We start from the raw sequence: 20536 nt of genomic DNA, 5'->3' as shown, positions 1-20536 counted from the left end.
TAAGGCCCTGAGCACACAGCCGAGGAGCCTACAGATAATCTTCCTCCAACAATACCCCCCAATGACAGTAATGAACATGAATGTATTCGAGTAAAGCAATGAATAATCCTTTAAAAACATAAGAATGTTTCATGCTTGGAAACCATAAGAAGAAATACACAAATCAAAAATCAAATCAATAATGTACAATAATTCAGATGTCAAATAATCAATATTCAGAAATCGGTATAAAATATCGTAACAAGAAATCATATCATAAATATGCGGTAAATCAGATATCAGATACACAGTATTCAGATATATATTTTAAAACAGTATTGTAACATTGTCAGGAAACACACCTATAACAGTCTGAGAAAATCAAATAGGGAAGCCTACTATTGGGTTCGTCACTCACGCTCTGCTGCAACGCTGGATCCTACGAATCGAAAAACTCCATATTTGAATCCTACTACGAATAATCTTAACCTTTATTTAAATAATTTACGAAAACCTACGGGTAATTCTCATAGTACACAGTTCGGGCTGATCTAACGAACGACCAACACTGGACCTAACTGATCCTCGCTCAGGTGAAACACGAGTACCTTCATAAAATATTTTACTGAATCAATTCCATAACCATATCTCAAATAAATATTCAAAAATGCTAAAATACTAAGCATTTTTGGGTTAACAAGCTCGTTTTGGGGATTTTGGGTCAGAATTTGGCAAAACGGACTTCAGAATCAAATTCAGGACGTCGAAAAACATAAAATATGACCTTTCGAAAATTTGAATTTTTGGTCAAAGTCAACGGGTTTGAATGACGATTTGGAGACTTTCGGATTCGAATTTGGTGAATTGGACCCAAAAACGGATTCGGAACGTCGAAAAACGTCAGAATAAGTATACACGGAAAAAGTCAACGACCGTTTAATGGTCGGTCAACGCCGGTCAAAGTTCTGGTCAACCGTGGTCAACGACGGTCAACGAGCCGGGTCGGGTCAACGGGTCAGGTCGGGTCGGACCGGTCAAACCGGTTTTAAAGCATCCAAGCCGCGGCAGAACCTTCCCCACGCGCAGTGGCGGCATGTGGGACATCTTCCGGCGTCGGACAAATTACAGAAAAAATTACCAAAATTTTTTTAAGCGATTTTGAGGCACTTACAAAGCTCGGTTCACAATTTTGAACGGTGAAGAGCTTGATTTCAACACGTTGGAAACTTTGACCACTTAACCTCTCTTTCGCGCCATCGCCGACGGAGACAAAGAGAACACCGACGAACTCGAAATGACACAAGGAACACGATGGTGCAGGAGGTGTCGAAAACGGAGCAACGATCGGAGATGAATTGAAGATTTTCTCGGCGGTGGTACTAAAAAAATGTTGAAACTTTAAATCAAAATTCACGGCGTTTGACAGTGTTTCACTTCAATTGATTTAAGGAGTTTATTCATCACTCGATGATGAACACGATGGTGGTTTCAAAATGACGATCAGAGGTCGGACGGCGTCGGAATCAGTTTTAGAAGTTGGGCATAAGAGGAAGGATTTTTGAGCAATGTTTTTGAATTTCAGAAATGAAATTCATTCATATAAGGTGTTTCTGTCGACACTATTTGGAAAAATTCAGGGCTTGGTCCTTGAATTTCCTTCACTTCTAAAATAGCCTACAAGTTTTGAAAACTTTTAATCAAATCCCCAAATTTCGCCAATTTACACAATTATAATTTTTTTTTCTTTTCCAATTTTCTGGGTTGTTACAACCGTTTACATTGTAAATTTACCTATAACTTTAAAGTAATAGGTTTCAAAATTATAAGTATCGATACTTATTATACGTGTATCGATACTTTTTTGCGTGCAAATTGTTTCAAATGCATATTGGAATAAAAGTAGGGATACTTATATAAAAAGTATCGGAATTGGACATTTTCATACTTTGCATACATTGTTTCGAAATTATAAAAATCAATACTTTAATAATGTGTATCGATACTTACAAGCATACCGTAATAAAAGTATCGATATAATTACAACAAGTATACATACTTACAGAAAACGTATATAAACTTATAATCAAAGTATCAATATTTACATTAGTGGTATCAATACGTCCAGTTTAATTTATTGAATTTGGTACTTATTAATTGTACAGACCTAAATATGTCCTAAGAAATAAATGTTGTACCCACCCTTCAACTATCACCTCCAAATATAATTGAAAGCACCACTGAAGCATGTTTTTTATGAACCTATACTTCAAATTCTAATATCAAAATTCAACATCTACTCTTGTCGGGACCACTGAACTTCCTAAAACAAGCAAACCTTTTTCGTATTTTTGAACCATTAGTTATGGACCATACTGCATCAGACAATTTTAAGTCGAGCGAGGAATGCCATGAATTACTTATTATTAATGAATTTGAAAAATCGGTTGGTCAACTCTTCTCTTCGCGAGTAGAAGCTTGGGACTTTTACAAGGAATACGTCGGGGAACAATACACCTTGATAGGGAAGGGAATGTGAAGACACAAGAATTTTGTTGTTCAAAAGAAAGGATTTGGTCATCCAAAGTCAATATTGTTGATCATCAACGTGCTCATACGCCAGTTATAAGAATCAGATCCAAGGCAAAAGTCTTGATTACAACAAGAAATACAAACGATCAATGGGTTATAAGTAAGTTTTTTCAAGAACATAATTATACATTGTGCACAACTGTTATGACACCATTTACACATTCAAATAGAGTTGTGAGAAAGGATGATGTGGATGAGGCAACATCATTGAAAGATGTTAGTGTTGAGACATCACATGTAAAAAATTATTTCATGCATCAGGCAGAGGGTTATCAGAATGTTGGATTTACACATAAAGACCTATACAATGCACTTTAAAGAGGTAAAGCAAAAGAAATCTTCAATGGGGATGTCAATGCACTAATTGCTTACTTTGATTATAAGAAATATGATGATCTTGAGTTTTTTATGACATACTCAGTGGATTAATCAGGGGCATTGCATAATCTTATTTGGGCTGATTCTACATCGAGATTAGATTACACGTGTTTCGGTGATGTAATTGCTTTCAACACAACGTTCAAAGATAATTTGTATGGTCGATCAATTATGCCTATTGTCGGTGTCAATCATCACCATAGCACAATAGTGTTTGCTACTGCCATTATCGATGAGGAAACATCCTAATCTTTTGAGTGGATGCTGAAGAATTTTTTACAAGCCATGATGAATAAATCACCTCTTTCAGTTGTCACCGATGGGGATATGGCAATGTAGAGGGCTATCAAATCTATTATCCCTTTTGCTAATAACAAATTATGTTCTTTGCATTTTTCTCGCAATGCACAAGCTAACATTGGTGACCGCAAATTTACAACAACATTTTCTACATGCATGGCTTCCTGATGGACAACAGAGGAATTTGATATTCAATGACATTCAATTGTTTCATAATTCAATGTCGAAAAGCATCCATGGGTAATTGAGAAGGTAAATACTCGTCACTTATGGGCACAAGCATATCTAACCGGTCATTTCTTTGAAAATATTCACTCTACACAAAGATACGAGTCTATGAATGCTTCACTCGCGATTGCACTGAAAAACACGAAGACATATTTAGATGTTGTTCGTGTAATTGAAGAATGAATTAGTAAAATGTGTATTAACGAGTTGAAAGTGGATTACTTAAGTTCCCATACAAAGCCCTTCTAGATCACAAAATTGATTTACCTATAAAGCCATGTTGCTGAAATTTATACGCGCAAATCATTTCGTTTGTTCCAAGAAGAACTTCAACGAGAGACCTTGTACCGGCTTCAGGAACAGATTCATTCCTTATCAGATGAATGTCAAAATTATATTTTGACAAAGTACAAAGAAAAAAACAAGAGATTTAAAATTAGTTTTGATGTTGGTATGGAAACCTTAACATGCTCGTGTAGAAAATTTGAGACCATAGGAATTTCATGTCGCCATCAACTTCATGTTTTGAAGCACTTTGATGACACGTCTTTGCCAAGTCATTGATTCTAGGTAGGTGAACTAAGGATGCAAAGGCTTGTGCACCAAGTTTTTTTTACTTGAATGTACCCCCAGAAGTTATGCAAATGGCACGGTTCGCTTCTCTACGTGCAACGTCAAGTCAGTTATACTACATTGCATCAAAGATAGATGCGTCTTTCAAACCCACAAGAGATGAGATGAAAAGACTAACTGGTGAATTTGAATACTCATTTGGTTTGAAAGATTCAGTTAACAAAAGCAATATAGTAAACAATGTTTGCGACCCTAAAGAAAATAGAGAAAGCGAAAAGAATTAAAAAAGAACAAGGTCGAGAAGAAAATTAGGTGATATGTGTTTGCAACGGTGAGGGACATAACAAACTACATGTCCTCACATCAAACTCAGTTTGGAAACAAGCACACATCTTACATCAACTAATTTTTTTAAGACGGAATGGAATGGTCGAAAGATCCGCAAATGTACTATGTCTATTTTACTATGATGTCTTTAATTTTCAATGCTTATTTATAATTTGAATATGTCTATTACATCTCAGGACAACGACGACATTTGGAATACTGCAAGTCTCTATCTACATATATCGTAAGTATCAGTATAACTCGTGGTATGTACAACAAACATGTACAACAACCTATTGCTAACTTTGCTCATCACATACATAATTTCATTCACATACAAAATTTGGCTTACTTCATCATATATGTTTTTCCATGTGTCTCATGCAAGCCATTGTCAATGCATCTCTCTTTTTATTTTGATCATGGCTTATAAGATCGTTTAATATTCTCATACGATCCCAATCTCCAACAACCTATATTCAAATTGTCAGTATTTTAACCACATCATTCAATCTACGACTTTTAACATTTTAACTGTAAAGTAATTTTTCATTCCACTTACCAAATTATTCATTGACCCTCTAGAAACGATCCCTTCCATCTGCATCATCACATAAATGCCGCAATCATATTTGTTAAAAAAATTGAATACCACAAATATCAAATATGAAACCATTATAAATTATGTGTTCAATTTATGCTAACATTACATACACATTCAATTGTGTATTCATTTTATGCTCAACTAATTTGAAATCTTTCAATGGGACCTTCAGCTGCCCACATATATTTACAAAAATCTCTTCTTTATTATATTTATCTAATAAGATCATCTACGTGAAAAACAAATCAAGTTATATTACAAACAAATTATGCATTATAAATTATAGTTTCCTTTCATACATACCGATTTCCTCACATCTTGCACTCTTTTTTTTCCTTTGTCGTTGTAAATAGACTATCATAAATAGTTGCAACACGAGCAACCATATTCAACACCAACAGATACCAATGAGTCTAAATATTGTTCATTGTAATAAGGATTTACAATAAATGTCACACCCAATTTAACAAAATACAACAATTCTTTATAAATATTTAAATACAAAACATCATTTACAAATCATATAGTATCTTACTGTGTCACAATTTGTTAATTTAGAATAATCTCTCAATATACACTCCCAAAAGCTCACAACATGGTCAACACTTGCCTTGTGTTCCAACGCCATTTTCTGTGTTTTCCTCAACAATCATTATTAATTGACCATCCATAACACTACTTTTCAACATTTATTAATTTAACCCACCGCTAAGTTGTATGGAAGGTAGCCAATCTTCCGCTTTCCCAGTATCTTCTTTGAATAGTTAACCAACAACCAGTTGACCAAATCAATAACCTAACAAAATTAATTACACAATTACAACATATTCACTAGGTTTTAACAATTTATACTTTCTAATTACCACATTGGTAACCCATGCCATAGGTTTTAACGTTGCAACGTCGGATACTATGGCGTATTGATTTCCCAATTCGATTACAATATAGTTGTATAATAAATTTTGATTAATCTTTTGTCATTAAATATTTAAATATCACTCACAAAGCAATATATATTACTAACCTCGATGGTAACCCACTATTCAATATATATTTACACATTCTACTTTTAAATGAACCAAATTCTTTTGGTATTTTCACTTTTTCAACCTACAATTTTGAGGCACAATTATTACTCACAACATAATAATAAAAAATCAAATTCAATTTTCTTTTATTCGTCTTACCTTTTTCTTCTTCTTCTTAGGTGTAGCACATTCTGAATCCATTTCAGCATCGATTACAATCTCCGGTGTCCGCATAACATTAACATCCTTCCTCCTCACTGCATCCAACTTTTCTTTTTCATCTTTTTTAAATTCATCATATTTTTCTCCACATAACTCTTTATATCTTTTATTTCAACCCTTATCTTTCCCCTTCATCAATTTTTTTCAGCCACTCCAATCACCCCCTTAAATTCACCCCTCAATTCCACCACTTCTTTCATCACTCCATCACTTTTTCCACCCATTTCCCCCTTAAAACTTTCAATTGCCTCCTTAATTCTGGATTGTCTTTGCAAACAATCAAAAATGGTTTTTTAGCTCCGCCAACTCAGACATCAAAATGTCAAATTTACTTGAACTACCCTAACCATAATCCCCCTATTTCCTTCTCTTCTTCCTCTTCCTCATCTACATCCTTGCCAATAACCTTCAAAATTAAATTACAAATATATTTTTTTATATTCTTAATATTATATAATTATTTTTATTACCTTTTCTTGCTTGCTCGGTCTTTCCAGCTTTAATTTTTCCATCACTCAAACTACTTCTTCATTCCTCCATGCACATATGTGTGCCACTCCGGTTCTTTGAAATGCCGGCACACTTGCACAATCATACCAAAAATTAAACAATACAACCTGCATTTATAATGAAATTTATAATTTTTATAATAACTATACTTACAAGTTTTCTAACCCAACATATCCTTCAACTCGTTTACCTCTAAGATTGCTATGCACCCTTTAAGGTATGTCTAGCTTCGGCCCTTCTGAAAGCTAATTATTATTCAATCAATCTAACATGGACATATTCAGCCCAATTCAATTCACCTTACAAGCATTCATAACAAATCAACTTCATATTGTCCTTGCTAGGGGATGTATCACTCGTTGGACAAAGAAAGATTCTGAGAAGGTACAATAGTACTCGGGCCTTCAGGTTATCCTTGTCGTAAGCTCTATTTTTTAATTTTCTCCTCAAGTCCAGCATAGGTCACCTTGGACTTTAAATCATATTTCATTCAAGTGCTTTCCAGTTCTTCGTCTTAATGACTTCTTCAACACTATTGCCTTTATCTTCTAGCCCCAATACGGCTACAACACATGGGATCCGCAGAGGAAATGAATAATCACCATATTGAACTCTATATTTTTGTACATCAAGTTCCTCCATCAACGATCGACACAAGTCCCTTCGAATTGGTCGATCCCTCACTCTGGTCAAAGATCCAAACCTTATTTCTTCCAGCACATTAACTTTATTCTTCTTCTTCAGGTATTCAATTATGGAGTTCATTCTTTTGATGCTACACCTTGTCGACACTTCCTACATTTTTTAAAAATATATAATGTTAGTGCTTTTATATATCGTTTATCACAATATTTACTGTAACACCCCCAACTCGTATCCAACCTGAATACGAGTTTGAGGTGTCACATTGACTTTTCAAACTTTGATTCTTGACAAAATTCAAGAAACATTTAAAACTTTCATTTACACCAAAGCAGTTTATTTACATAAAATGACCAAAATAACCAAAATCGATCAGAGCATTCATAAATGACACTTTACTTACATGCCAACATACTATTCACAACAAAATAAATACTTTAACAGTTACTTCTGATCCGATCCTCTAGCAGTTCTGTTGTTCTTGCCACCCTATTTCCGTTCTTCCTGATCCTTGGTACCTACGTGTAAATCTCTTACACGCTAAGTCATAGACTTAGTGAGACATATAAATATAATAAAAATGCATTCCGTATGAATATGAACATGCAATCTATTCATTCAATCATGTCATATGCAATTCAATGTAAACAATAATAATATAGTAACATATAACTATAACAATGCAACTACCTTTAATAACTTTTTATAGGCTCATGTACATTTTTGAGAACTCAAGGTATTCGAGTACATTGAGGTTGTGCATTATTGCTGTCACCACAGCTCGTATAGGTCCCACTAGGGGCTATGAAATTTTATCTCGAAGGACCTATGTACTGTATTTGTCTCGAAGGACCACTCCTTAAGAACCATATATATATTCCATTGGATCAAATCTATCTCAAAAGACCCTATAAATGTTCCAAAGGATACATATATGTCCCTAAGGACCACGTAGAACCCTCGACTCTTGGCATGTCAACTATACCTGTAGCTCTCATATCGTATACCATGGGCATTATTCTTATGTTTCATATGTTCATGTATTCATGGCATTTCTCTTGTGATCATATCACTCATATCACTTCCCATGTCATATGTACATTTGAATCTATTCACATATATCATTTATCAAATCATCTGCACATATATACTTTATGCATGTATCATAATAATTATCATGTATGCATGTTCATAACTATTGTGCTATGAAAATCAACATAGGAATTAGACTTATCACAAGTCTTATTCCATTAGACCATACTTATAATATGTACTCACCTTAGCCTTGCTTTGACTCGATTCTAATCCTTCAATTGGTCTAGAACGAGATTACCTTCTAACTCTACATAGTAATACATTGATACTTATCAGTATACTAATTGATATATTCGAAACTATCACTCCTTAAGGTAAAAAGAAAGCTATTTTTATCTTTTAATGAAGGTATGCATCGATGCACTACACTATGTATCGATGCATCCCTTGACGGGTGCATCGATGCACTATCTATGCATCGGTGCATAAATCCCATTCGATGTTTGTATTTTAGTGGGTGCATCGATGCAGCACTTGTACATCGATACACTGATGACATTCGATGTTTTTATTTTAAAGGAGTGCATCGATGCACTTCAGGTGCTTCGATGCATATTGAATAATTTCTGGGTTTTACCCTTGATACATCGACACACATTGAATGTGCATCGATGCACATAGCCCAGAAATGTTATTTTAGCACGAAAATCTCTTAATAATCTTCTCAACACTTTATATTTCCCCTCTTTTTATATTCTTAACTCTCATACACCTATTTAAACTAATTAATACACATTCAATATCTCTTAAACATCAAAATCCATTCTTCCACATAGACTTTAAGAATCTCACTCAAATTCCCACATGTTCTAAATCTGATTCTAAGACTTCCTATTCCTTAATTAGCTTAATGACAAGTCAAATCCCACTTCTAATTCTTATTATGAACTCTAATCAAAGATTTCACTTTTCTACTTCCTTTCTTTAATTTTTCATGTACCCCTCATCTTATTGTTTTAAGATAATCTAAGCTTTCCTTAAGCTTAGTTATCATTTAATGATCAAACCCTAACTTAAATTTTAACTAACAATTAGCTTATGAAAAATCTCACATTTGCTATGAGTCTTCACGTTTAAGAGAAAAAAATAGAATAAGAGAACTCTGGAACCTTGTTTTTCTTTTTTCTCTTCCACGTGGAACTAATATATATATATATATATATATTCTTTAATTATTTCCCATGCAAATGACCATTTTATCCTTCTATTCCTTCTTTATTGCAATTTAACCCTATACCAATTACAATATTATTCAATTATTCTGCTTTAGTCACCAAATTTTGAAGTTTTACAATTTAATCACTAACCCATATTTTGGGATGTTACATTTACAATTTTAATGAATACATTCTTTTCATGTGCTTTCCTTCAAGCTTTATATTGTTTGTTTATCTTTTATGGACTGTGTCACATACTATTTCTTCTCAGCATCACTCATCGACTTTCATTTCTCCAACACCTCATGTTTCATATGAAATTAAGCATAAACATTTTTTAATCAATAAATCAACGCTAAATAATACTCAATGTCAATTTAAGTTTACATACCGAACCGATGTTGTAATTACCAAGTTCCTTCATCCTTTGACATTCAGTCATACTATCAAGATTTAAAATTTGTAATCAATTTAAAAGTTTTAAATACTTTAATCTAATTACCATTTCAACAACAATTACACAAATATATTGATACTTACTAGAAGTACATATATCCACTCAGTGGTTGCTTTCGATTTACTTTATTGTTGATACTCCAGGGATCCATTTCAATGTCATCTTCGCGAACAACAATTGCAAGATCCATTGACTTCATTTTTCCTTAATATATCAGTTTATGAACATTCAAGCATTAAATTAACTCGAATCAAATCAAATACAAGTTATATATTGTTTATTCAATATACAAGTATCGATAATTAATCTTATAGTAACCGAGTTTCCTTCAAAGGAATGTGAATACTCTCTACTACAAGTATCGATACCTTTATATAACCAACAATAAAATTTTCTACCTATAATATTATATAAAAGTATCGATATTTATTTTCTACCTAGAATATCACTTTCTACATGTAATCGGTCTCAAATCCTTCTTTACTTCGAAAACCCCAAACCCATAAACTTAATCCTTATTTTTGAATATTGTAATACTAAAAAACTAGGATTTCTTCAAAGGAATGAGAATACTCTCTACTACAAATATTGGTACCTTTATACAACCTACACTACTATTTTCTACCTATAATATTATATAAAAGTATCGATATTTATTTTCTACCTATAATATCACTTTCTACCTGTAATTGATCACAAATCCTTCTTTACTTCAAAAACCCCAAACCCATAAACCTAATCCCTATTTTTGAATACTGTAATACTAAAAAACTAGGTTTCGACAATATACTTTTCGATTCGATTGCTGCAACAAACAAGCAAATAAGCTTTCAAAAATGTATTGTTTCTATTTCGCAACAACTAATATGCTTTGATTTCAAAAACTATTGTCGTCTTCTATCTATTTCAGAGAAATGTAGCAATGTATTTGATATTTTAACCGGTTATGTTATTTAAATTTAATCGATATCATTACCCAAGTCTCGATACTTTTGTATAAGGTATCGATATTTTCGATACGTTCTCATTTTTTCATTTCTTTTCAATTCTTAAAGTGTCGATACTATAATACATATACATATAAAAGTATCGATACAGTCAACATATCCGGTAGCGCTTTATCAGTTTTGTCATATTGAAACCGATTTTGTCAAATTTTAACTTATTATATTGTCATGTATCGATACATGTGTCTAAGGTATCGATACTTTATAGGAGCTATTATTACAATTCTTTTAAATTCATAAAGTATCGATACTTTGGTGCATATACTTATAAAGGTATCAATACAAATTTCAACCATTCCAATATCTCTTTACCGGTTTTGTCAAACTTCAACTTGTTATATTGTCATGTATCGATACATGTGTGTAAGGTATCAATACTTTCGAGACATTTTCCTTTTTTTCATTTATTTTAAATTCCTACACTACTGATACTTTGGTACATATATTTATACATGTATTGATACAAATTTTAACAATTTCGGTAGCTCTTTACCAATTTTCTCAAATTGAAACCAGTTTTGTCAATTTCCAATCGGTTTTGTCAAATTCTTACATGTTTTGTTAAATTGAACCCAGATTTCTCAAATTTCAATCCGTTATATTCTCATGTATCGATACATGTGTGTAAGTATTGATACTTTATAGGCGTTTTTATTGCAATTCTTTTAAATCACTAAAGTACTGGTACTTCTATACATGTACTTATAAAGGTGTATAAAAGTACTGATACATGTCTACTTTTAACCGGTTTTTATCACTTTCTTATATATTACTATATATATCGATACTTTTGTGCACGGTATCAATACCTATCGATAAGCTAAGTTTATCGGTTGTCAAATTTTTTTAATATTTCTTCATATTTTCCACCTAAAACAATATTATTACTCAACATTTTCGATAACGCTAAACCAACTTTATTAAACATCTTATTAAATTTCCGGTCACACTATTTCTTAACTGTATATTAATCCGGCTTTAGTTAGACAATCTCCATTGAACGACGCCCACTCGGAGAACAACTTTTGTTCGGACACAACACGCTTAAGGAAAAATAATATTTAAAAAAAAAACCCAAATAAAATCAAATTTCTCCTGTTTATCCCTTTCTGCAAGGGAACTACAGATCTCTTTCTCTCTCGACTTCCCAAAACCCTAATTTCGTGATTTTACAGGTTTGAGCTTCCCCCTCTTTTGCAATGTATTCCCCCCCCCCTTTCACGCTTAGTTCAATTTTTTGATTTTTTTCTGTTTCCGAGTAATTGATTATTGTTTCTTTTGATCCGATCTTATTGATGATTATCGTCGAACAGGCGGTCGGGGTTCATAATCGCAGAGAATCAACCATGCTTGGTCGGCTTTTTGGGAAACCCAAGCAGGAAGGAAATGCTCTAACCACATTAGACAAATTAAATGAGGTATATTCTCGAATTTCATTGATTAAGAAACCACTTTTTTGTATTTACTTTTGCGTTGTGTGAATCGGGTATTTGCTCTGAATTCGAAAATCGGCGTTAATTTGGGAGGATTGAATTTAGCAGTCATAAGTGGTTGAGAATTTGGGATTTAGATATAAGAACTGAGTTACTGGCTGAGTGATTAATGGAATAATAACCTTTGGCGAATTATTAAACTGTTTGTTCACTTTTTTCCGAAGGGTTGTTCTCAATATCTGCACTTCGCTTATTTCGAATCCTATTACTTATATTTGTCTTCACGATACAGACCCTTGAAATGCTAGAGAAAAAGGAGAAAGTACTTGTGAAAAAGGCTGCTGCAGAGGTCGAAAAGGCCAAGGATTTCGCCAAAGGAGAAACAAGAGAGGTATCATTGCAATGCATCTGCTGAATATTTATTGTTTTCCTAAATTTCAATGGCTTCCTCTGCTGAATATCTGCAGATGATATTGTTAGAAGGTGCTAAAGCCACAACCGAAACTGTAGATGCATTGAGAACTGGAGCAGCCGTCTATGAAGGCAATGCAGAAAGAAACGTATGTATTCCAATAAATTCATCATCAGTGCCTTATCATTGATGTCTGCTGAATAGTGATTTATGCCATATAAATTAGAACTTATATTTGGGCCTTCATGGAGCACATGCCATGGATAATTCTCACTGTTCTACTGAAATTTGCTTTCTTTACAGGAATATAGATGATGTTGACAAAACAATGGACGAGATCAATGAACAAACTGAGAACATGAAACAGATTCAAGAAGCACTGTCAACTCCAATTGGAGCTGCAGCTCATTTTGATGAGGTTACTTTCTGATGCACTCGCTCGTCTTCTTTTGGTTTTGTTACTACTTATCTATGTTTATGAATACCATGTCTAGCAGTTATACTCATCTAAGAAATAAGTTGAAAACTTCTGATGGTGTAGGATGAATTGGAGGCGGAACTCGAAGAACTTGAAGGTGCTGAGTTGGAAGAACAACTTCTTCAGCCTGCGACAACCGCTCCTGCAGCTCCAGTACAGGTACCTGCTGGTAGGCAACCAGCTCGACCCTTTCCTCAAAAGCGCACTGCTGAGGAAGATGAACTTGCAGCATTGCAGGCTGAGATGGCACTTTAAGGTAATTCATTTTTATTTCAGTTTGTTCCTGTGGGAAGCATAATGATTTATTCGGTTTGTTTTTTGATCTGCAGGCATCTAGTGGTAAACTGATTTTGTTGAGTGGAGTACCACGGGCGCAGGGCATGTTGTAAAACATGAAAGAGGTCATTTGTTGAATCTTCTTCTTCAAATTTGTGTGCATTTAAGGTTGTGACAGACAATGTACATAAAGATATTTGCTTATCTAAGCAAAGTTCCCTTCTCTTTTTTCATTTTAATAAAAATATTTTATGCCTATACGGCGAGTCCATTCCGCATCTATTTTTGCTCTCTAACATTCACTCCGTTCGGGTGTCTCTCCGCGACTCCTTTAAATTAGAAAGAATAAACCGTTAGAATATAAGTCATAATTTCTAATCAACCATTAGACACAATCTCTTTCGTAGTACACTGAGGATCTCTAAGGCAGAATTTTCTCTCTTGAATGGTGCACAGTGAAACAGTTTGAAACAATTTCAAATTAGCTGTTGATTGTTCATGATATTCATTCTTTAGGGGGAAACAATGAAGAAATAAAAAAATATCACTCCATAAATTTAAAGAAAATTGATATTTAAGATATAGCTACTATGCTCAAAGTTATCATATCATTCACACACACACTAGATCGTTAAATAATTCAGCAATAATTATATATTTTATTATTTGATATTTTTATAAGATGCTACCGATTTGACAGAAACCAAGAAAAACCTTCAAATGACCTCATGCTAATATATAAATACCGAGTTATTTCCATTTCTTTTTTTTCATTAAAAAGGTGGAAAATTCAACACTTAAACAGCTTCTTAATTTATTTTAAAGCAATACCATGTGAGAACTGTTTCAGTGGAAAATGCCCGAATCCATTAACTGCGGCTGATGATATTATAGTATTAGTTCACAGAAAAGGAAAGTCCAATTGGATGAATTTCCATTAAGCCTCTTGCTTCTCATATTTGTGTTCTCCATCAATCTCATTCACCTAAACAATAAGATGAAGAAGAAGAAAAAAAGGAAAATGTTTGTTGGGTACCTTCCTCCATTGTTGCTTTCCCTTGCTGCTGTTCTTGTTCATGGCGAGCTCCAAGCGGGTTAGTCTAACTTCCTTCCTCTTCAAGGTATCTCACTTTTAGCTTGTTTCTGCTAGAGGGTCGTTATTAAAATTTTATAAGTTCACCTTTCTTAAGCTAAAATTTGTGTCCAGTTATACGAACTTGAGAAAATTCCTTATTTTTCTTTAGGGTTCATTATAGTCCTGTAAACGAAACGAATGTTTAGCGAACCGTTCGGCGGAAAGTTCGTTTATGATTTTTTATTCGTTTAATTAAATGAATAAACACAAACAGAAGGCACATTCATTCAATATCGTTCGTGAACGTTCGATAATATGTTCGTTTATTTTCATTCGTTTATGTTCATTTACTTTTGTTCGTTTATTTATTTTTAGTCTAATCTCTCTATATCTATTTAAAATATTAAGGCCCAATAAATTTTAATATGATACACATTAATATTTTAAAATCCAATTAATGTTATATGTTTGTTTTGTTCATTTATGTTCGTTTATGTTTATTTGTTGTGTTTGTTTACGTTCGTTTGTGTTCGTTTATGTTTATTTACATCCGTTCGTTTATGTTCGTTCATTTGTGTTCGTTTATCATTTAAATAAACGAACATGAACGAATACGAACAAGAAATTTTTTGTTCATTTATGTTCATGTTTGTTCATTTATTCGGTTAAAATTAAACGAACGAACATAAACATACACCGTTCGTATTTGTTCCGTTCGTTTACAGGACTAGTTGATAAGCATTGATTGTGGTCACCGAAGAATCTCAATTTCGTTGACCCTAACACTGGTATCAGTTACACATCAGATGGAGCTTACATCAACACTGGGATCAGCAACAGCATTTCTTCTGGATATGCTTACCCCAAGAATCCAAACCTACCTTCTCCACTATCAGATCTCAGGAGTTTTCCAAATGGTAACAAGAATTGTTACACCTTAACACCTGCAGCAGCAAAGGGGAGTTTATACCTGCTCAGAGCTTCGTTCTTGTACGGAAACTACGAGGCAAACAAATGCCCCCGGAATTCGATCTTTATCTCGGTGTTAACCTATGATCATCGATTAAGTTCCGGAATGCTTCCGATGTCGTAATGAAGGAGATATCTGGTGCTGCGGTATCGGATACTGTAAGTGTTTGCCTTGTGAATAAAGGTACTGGAATTCCTTTTACATCAGCATTGGAGCTTAGGCCACTGAATAGTTCAATTTATGGTACTGAGCTTGGGAAACCTGTTTCATTAGTACTCTTCGAAAGATTCGACATCGGGTGTGCTAACGAACCAGTCGGTACAAAGATGATGCTTACGATCGCATTTGGTCTCCCTACAACTCTCCTTCGTGGGATGTGGTTAGTACCAGGGATTCAAATTGCGGTCGCGGCCGAGTTTTCGGTCGCGTTGCGTTTATCGCGGTCGCGAATATAACGGATGCTATAGCGATCCCTGCGGGTATCACAGACGTGATTTTTTTTTAAATTCGCATAACTTATTATAAAATATAGTAGTTATAATTATAATTATAGAAAATAACTTTTAATGATTTTTAGAGTATTTTGTAACACTTTTAGACTTTTATTAATACATAAACACAATTTTTACCATCATTAATTATTTTTGTATTTATTTATAAATTTCTTAAGAATATTATATTAACTCATAACAAATAAAAAAATAAAAATATTGAGATAAAACAAATATCATCTTCTTATACCGTGAAAATTGAGGGCTGGAGGGAGAACGCAGAAGCAGCAAAGATTTTTTTTTAAATGCATCCATTTTCATTTCTTTGTTATCTTTCTTAAATTTTTCTTATTATTTCTACTAAAAATATCCACAAAACTACAAAAATAGATAGATTTGTGAAGATTTTCTTTCAAAATTTTTTTATAACTAAGTTAGTTGATGTATGTTACAAGAAACAAGAAGAAAGAACTTAAATCAATCAAGCATCTTACTTGTAATTGTGAGATTCTCTTCAAAGTGAAGTTTTTTTTTTCTTTTGATTTTTCTTTTATTTTGAGCTTGGGTCAATGAAATTTGAGATGCTTTTTGAAGTTGTAAGAAAAAAAAATTATATTTCAATTTGGGGTTGTTTTTTCTGTTGTTTTTTGTTTTTTGTATTTTGCATCGATTCTGAAATTATGATTACTTTTTTTCAAATTTAATGTAAAATAAACTGATTTTTACAAGTTCTATAGAATATATTTTTTCATTTTTACTTTTTTTTTAGTTTTGCTGGAAAGTACATTGATTTTTATATATAAATTGCTATTTTTTAAAGTAACTGTGTTGTTGGTGATGTTTGGTGTTGTAACGAGAATTAACGAAAAAAAAGTATGTTATAACCGCGATCGACCGTTACCCGTTAAATTGCGGTCGTTATCGGTCGTTATGAGTGTGATTCCGTTTCACACCGTGATTTCGGATGATATCGATAACGGGCTGCCGATACCGCGATATAACGACCATTATACGGCCGTTTTTTGAATTCCTGGTTAGTACCTCTTTAGAAATTAACAGTAATGAAAATGGATACAGAGCTCCATTAGAAGTCATTAGAACTGCTGCAATGCCTCATAACAGTTGTGACCGATTGGAATTATCGTGGACAGCCGACGATGATGCTAGCAGCTTTTATGTGTACATGTACTTTGCCGAAGTGCAGAGACTTGAGAAAAAACAGACAAGAAAATTCATTATATCCTGGAATGGGTCCTTAATGTTTGGACCTTTAGTCCCTCTGTACCTGTATGCAGCCACCATATCGAACTCGGAAGCCTTTACAGGGAAGGAACATCGGATTTCGATTTATAAAACGGATGATGCTAACCTTCCCCCTATTCTGAATGCCATCGAGATTTACATGGCCAAACAACTGGATGAATGGCCAACGTTTTCCGAAGACGGTAAGTTTCTCCTTGAACGACTGCATTTTCATCCGATCAAACGGAAAGGCCGAAGTTAACTCACTTTTGATTCCTTTCACACAGCTGCTGCTGTTCTAACTATCAAACCAACATATCAAGTGAACAAATGGTGGGTGGGGGATCCATGTGGACCAAAGAATTATACCTAGAAAGGTATCGAATGCAACTATAATGTTTCCGTTCCTCCTCAAATCGTTTCTCTGTAAGGTTTCTTGCAATATCCTTTTCTCATGAAACCCAGACTTTTTCTAAGAACATAAAGAGTTTCTTGATTTATTTCGACAAGGGCAGTAACTTGAGTTCAAGTGGATTAAGTGGCATGATATCTTCTTCATTTGGCAACCTCTCATCAATGCAGTCCCTTAAGTGTACATATCATAGTACCGACATTGTCGGATAACACTTCTGATACTAAACACGACATTATCGTAACAACCGGTGTTGATGATGCCCCGTTCCAGGGATTTGTCGAACAATCACTTGACCGGATCAATTCTTGAGTTTCTGGAAGAACTTAAATCTCTGAAGTTCCTGTAAGTTATTGAGCATTAGGAGAGTAATATCAACATAATGAGGAACAAATTTAAAACTGTGACAGTACTAACATTGTACTTCTGTAGGAATCTAGAAGGCAACCAGCTGTCGGGTTATGTTCCTAAAGAGCTTCAAGATAGGCCAAAGGCTCTACTTTTTCTAAAAATCCCCAAATCAACCTAGATCTAGATTTTTACCTTCGGTAAAATGTATTCTCTAATGACGTTTGGGCTTCAACAGTTGGGTAAGTTCCCTTCTGCTTTATTTTTCTTGCTTTCGACTGGATGTTAATGTTTGTGGATCATTGTGGTAGCCTCTATTTTGTATTTTCCTTCTTCTCTATGTTTTGTGTCTCTGTTGTTATCCCTCTGTCATTATTGCTTGCGGGAACGGGGTTTATATAGCCGCTAGAAACCGACCACAATGATGATCCTACTCAGTGAGTCACCGGACCTACAGTGGTGACTCACCATAGATCGATGTGTTATGCGGTCGAGATGCTTCTTCTGGAGCCTTTGGGAGAGCTCTACTGGGTTTTGGAGAGGTGGTGAAGTCGTGGTAGCATCGGATTGGAGCTTTGGAGGCGGCGAGATGATAACCCTAGGGTTTCTAGGGTTTCTGTTGGCTCGATCTATACCCTTGATCTGCGTTGAGATCGAACGGCTAGGATCTGCTGGCGACTGGAACATCTGATGGAACCCTAGCTGCACAGGCCTCTCTCATGGGCTTGCTAGAATTAGGCCTGAATTGGTTGTTGGGCCTGAATCTGGATTAGGCTCATTGTAATCAGGACTGTGTGCCTTACTTTGTAACCAGACCTTCGTGCCATACTTTGTAACTGGGCCTTCGGGCTTTATAAATAATAATATTTATAATATTATTATATATATATAATAACATATATAATAATCGTCACTCGAACGAAAACGACCGTCAATAGCTGCCCCTCTTTGCTTTATTTTTATGTAAACAATAATAAAGCAAAGATAAAAAGACAAGTTTTCGTCGAGTGAACTTCTTGCTTTGATGGGAAATTCGTTCCACTACTCTTTCGTGGAGATCCAATTTTAATATGATCTTGCTCCTGCTTCACTACTCTTCTGTGAAGGCTGAGGATGACTTTGCAAATGATTTGCTTCACTACTCTTTCGTGAAGGCTGAATTTGCATGACTTGAACAGAATATGTTTCTTCACTACTCTTCTATGAAAACAACTGAATGATTGACTTAATAAGAATCTAATTTCACTACTCTTCCGTGAGGATTAGACTCATAGTTGTATTTGTTTCCACTATTCTTTCGTGGAGTTTGAATTTGCGTGACTTCATTACTCTTTCATGAAGGCTTTATACTTTGCTGAAAAATTCGTTGCACTACTCTTTCGTGGAGAGCGAATTTTTGATTTTGTTTCTGCTCTTGCTTCACTATTCTCTTGTGAAAGTTGAATTTACTCCACTACTCTTCCGTGAAGTTTGAAAATGATCAACTTGACAAGAATCTAATTTCACTACTCTTTCGTGAATATTAGATTCAAAGTTGGATTTGCTTCCATTACTCTTCCGTGGAGTTTGATTTGAATTGAAAAAGAACCATCTTACTTGAAAAACTGATAGACGACTCAAAGAATTTACAAATGACCCGGAGGCTTTACAAATTCGTGAGAAATATTTTACTGGGTAAGAAACTTTGGAAATCGCTTTCTTACTTTTCAATAATTTTTTTTTGGAAAAGATTGAATGAGAAACGTTGAAAATTGCTTTCTCATTTTTCGAAACAACTTGTTGATTGGGCATGCTCCAATACTTCCTCTGTATGGATTACGTTCATCTATTCTTCAGATGTTTGCCTCTTCAAACATGACTCATGTATTTGTGATCTGAATTCTACCATATACTCGTAAGGTATTTTGTCCCTGCATCTTTCTATTTTTGAATAACCATCTTGTCAACTTGCATCTTCGTGTCTTCTTTTACCTTAAGAATAACTGTTTCATTTATAGGACTCTTTCCATACTCAGAACTATGACCTGGTTGTCTTACTTTGTTCTTGATAACAGTAGTTGTCTTTACCTGAACTTGTGTAGGAATCCAATAAAGCTTTCGTTTTTTAAAAGAGAATCTATCATCTTTGAAAAGAGAATCTATCATCCGTGCAGAATGTAGATATGAATATGCTAAACCCAACAGAGGTTAATCAGGATATTAGGCATGTATGTTCTGATTTGACTCTTGAAACACTTCACAAGAAGGATTTATCATAATTCCTTTCATGTCTCCTCATCTAATCAGATCTCGAACACGATTAT

General features: G+C 34.1%; 2 pseudogenes; both read left to right on the top strand.

The window, feature by feature from the left end:
- The first annotated feature begins 12253 nt into the window (after window positions 1-12253).
- On the top strand, window positions 12254-13840 carry LOC120180104 (annotated as a pseudogene).
- A 931-nt stretch (window positions 13841-14771) lies between these two features.
- On the top strand, window positions 14772-18414 carry LOC120180110 (annotated as a pseudogene).
- Window positions 18415-20536: the final 2122 nt, after the last annotated feature.

Source organism: Hibiscus syriacus, unplaced genomic scaffold (assembly GCF_006381635.1).
Source record: "Hibiscus syriacus cultivar Baekdansim isolate YM2019G1 unplaced genomic scaffold, ASM638163v2 tig00112490_pilon, whole genome shotgun sequence".
NCBI classification, from domain to species: domain Eukaryota; kingdom Viridiplantae; phylum Streptophyta; class Magnoliopsida; order Malvales; family Malvaceae; genus Hibiscus; species Hibiscus syriacus.
Note: the sequence above shows the minus strand (reverse complement) of the source record. Positions and strands in the feature narration are given on the sequence as shown.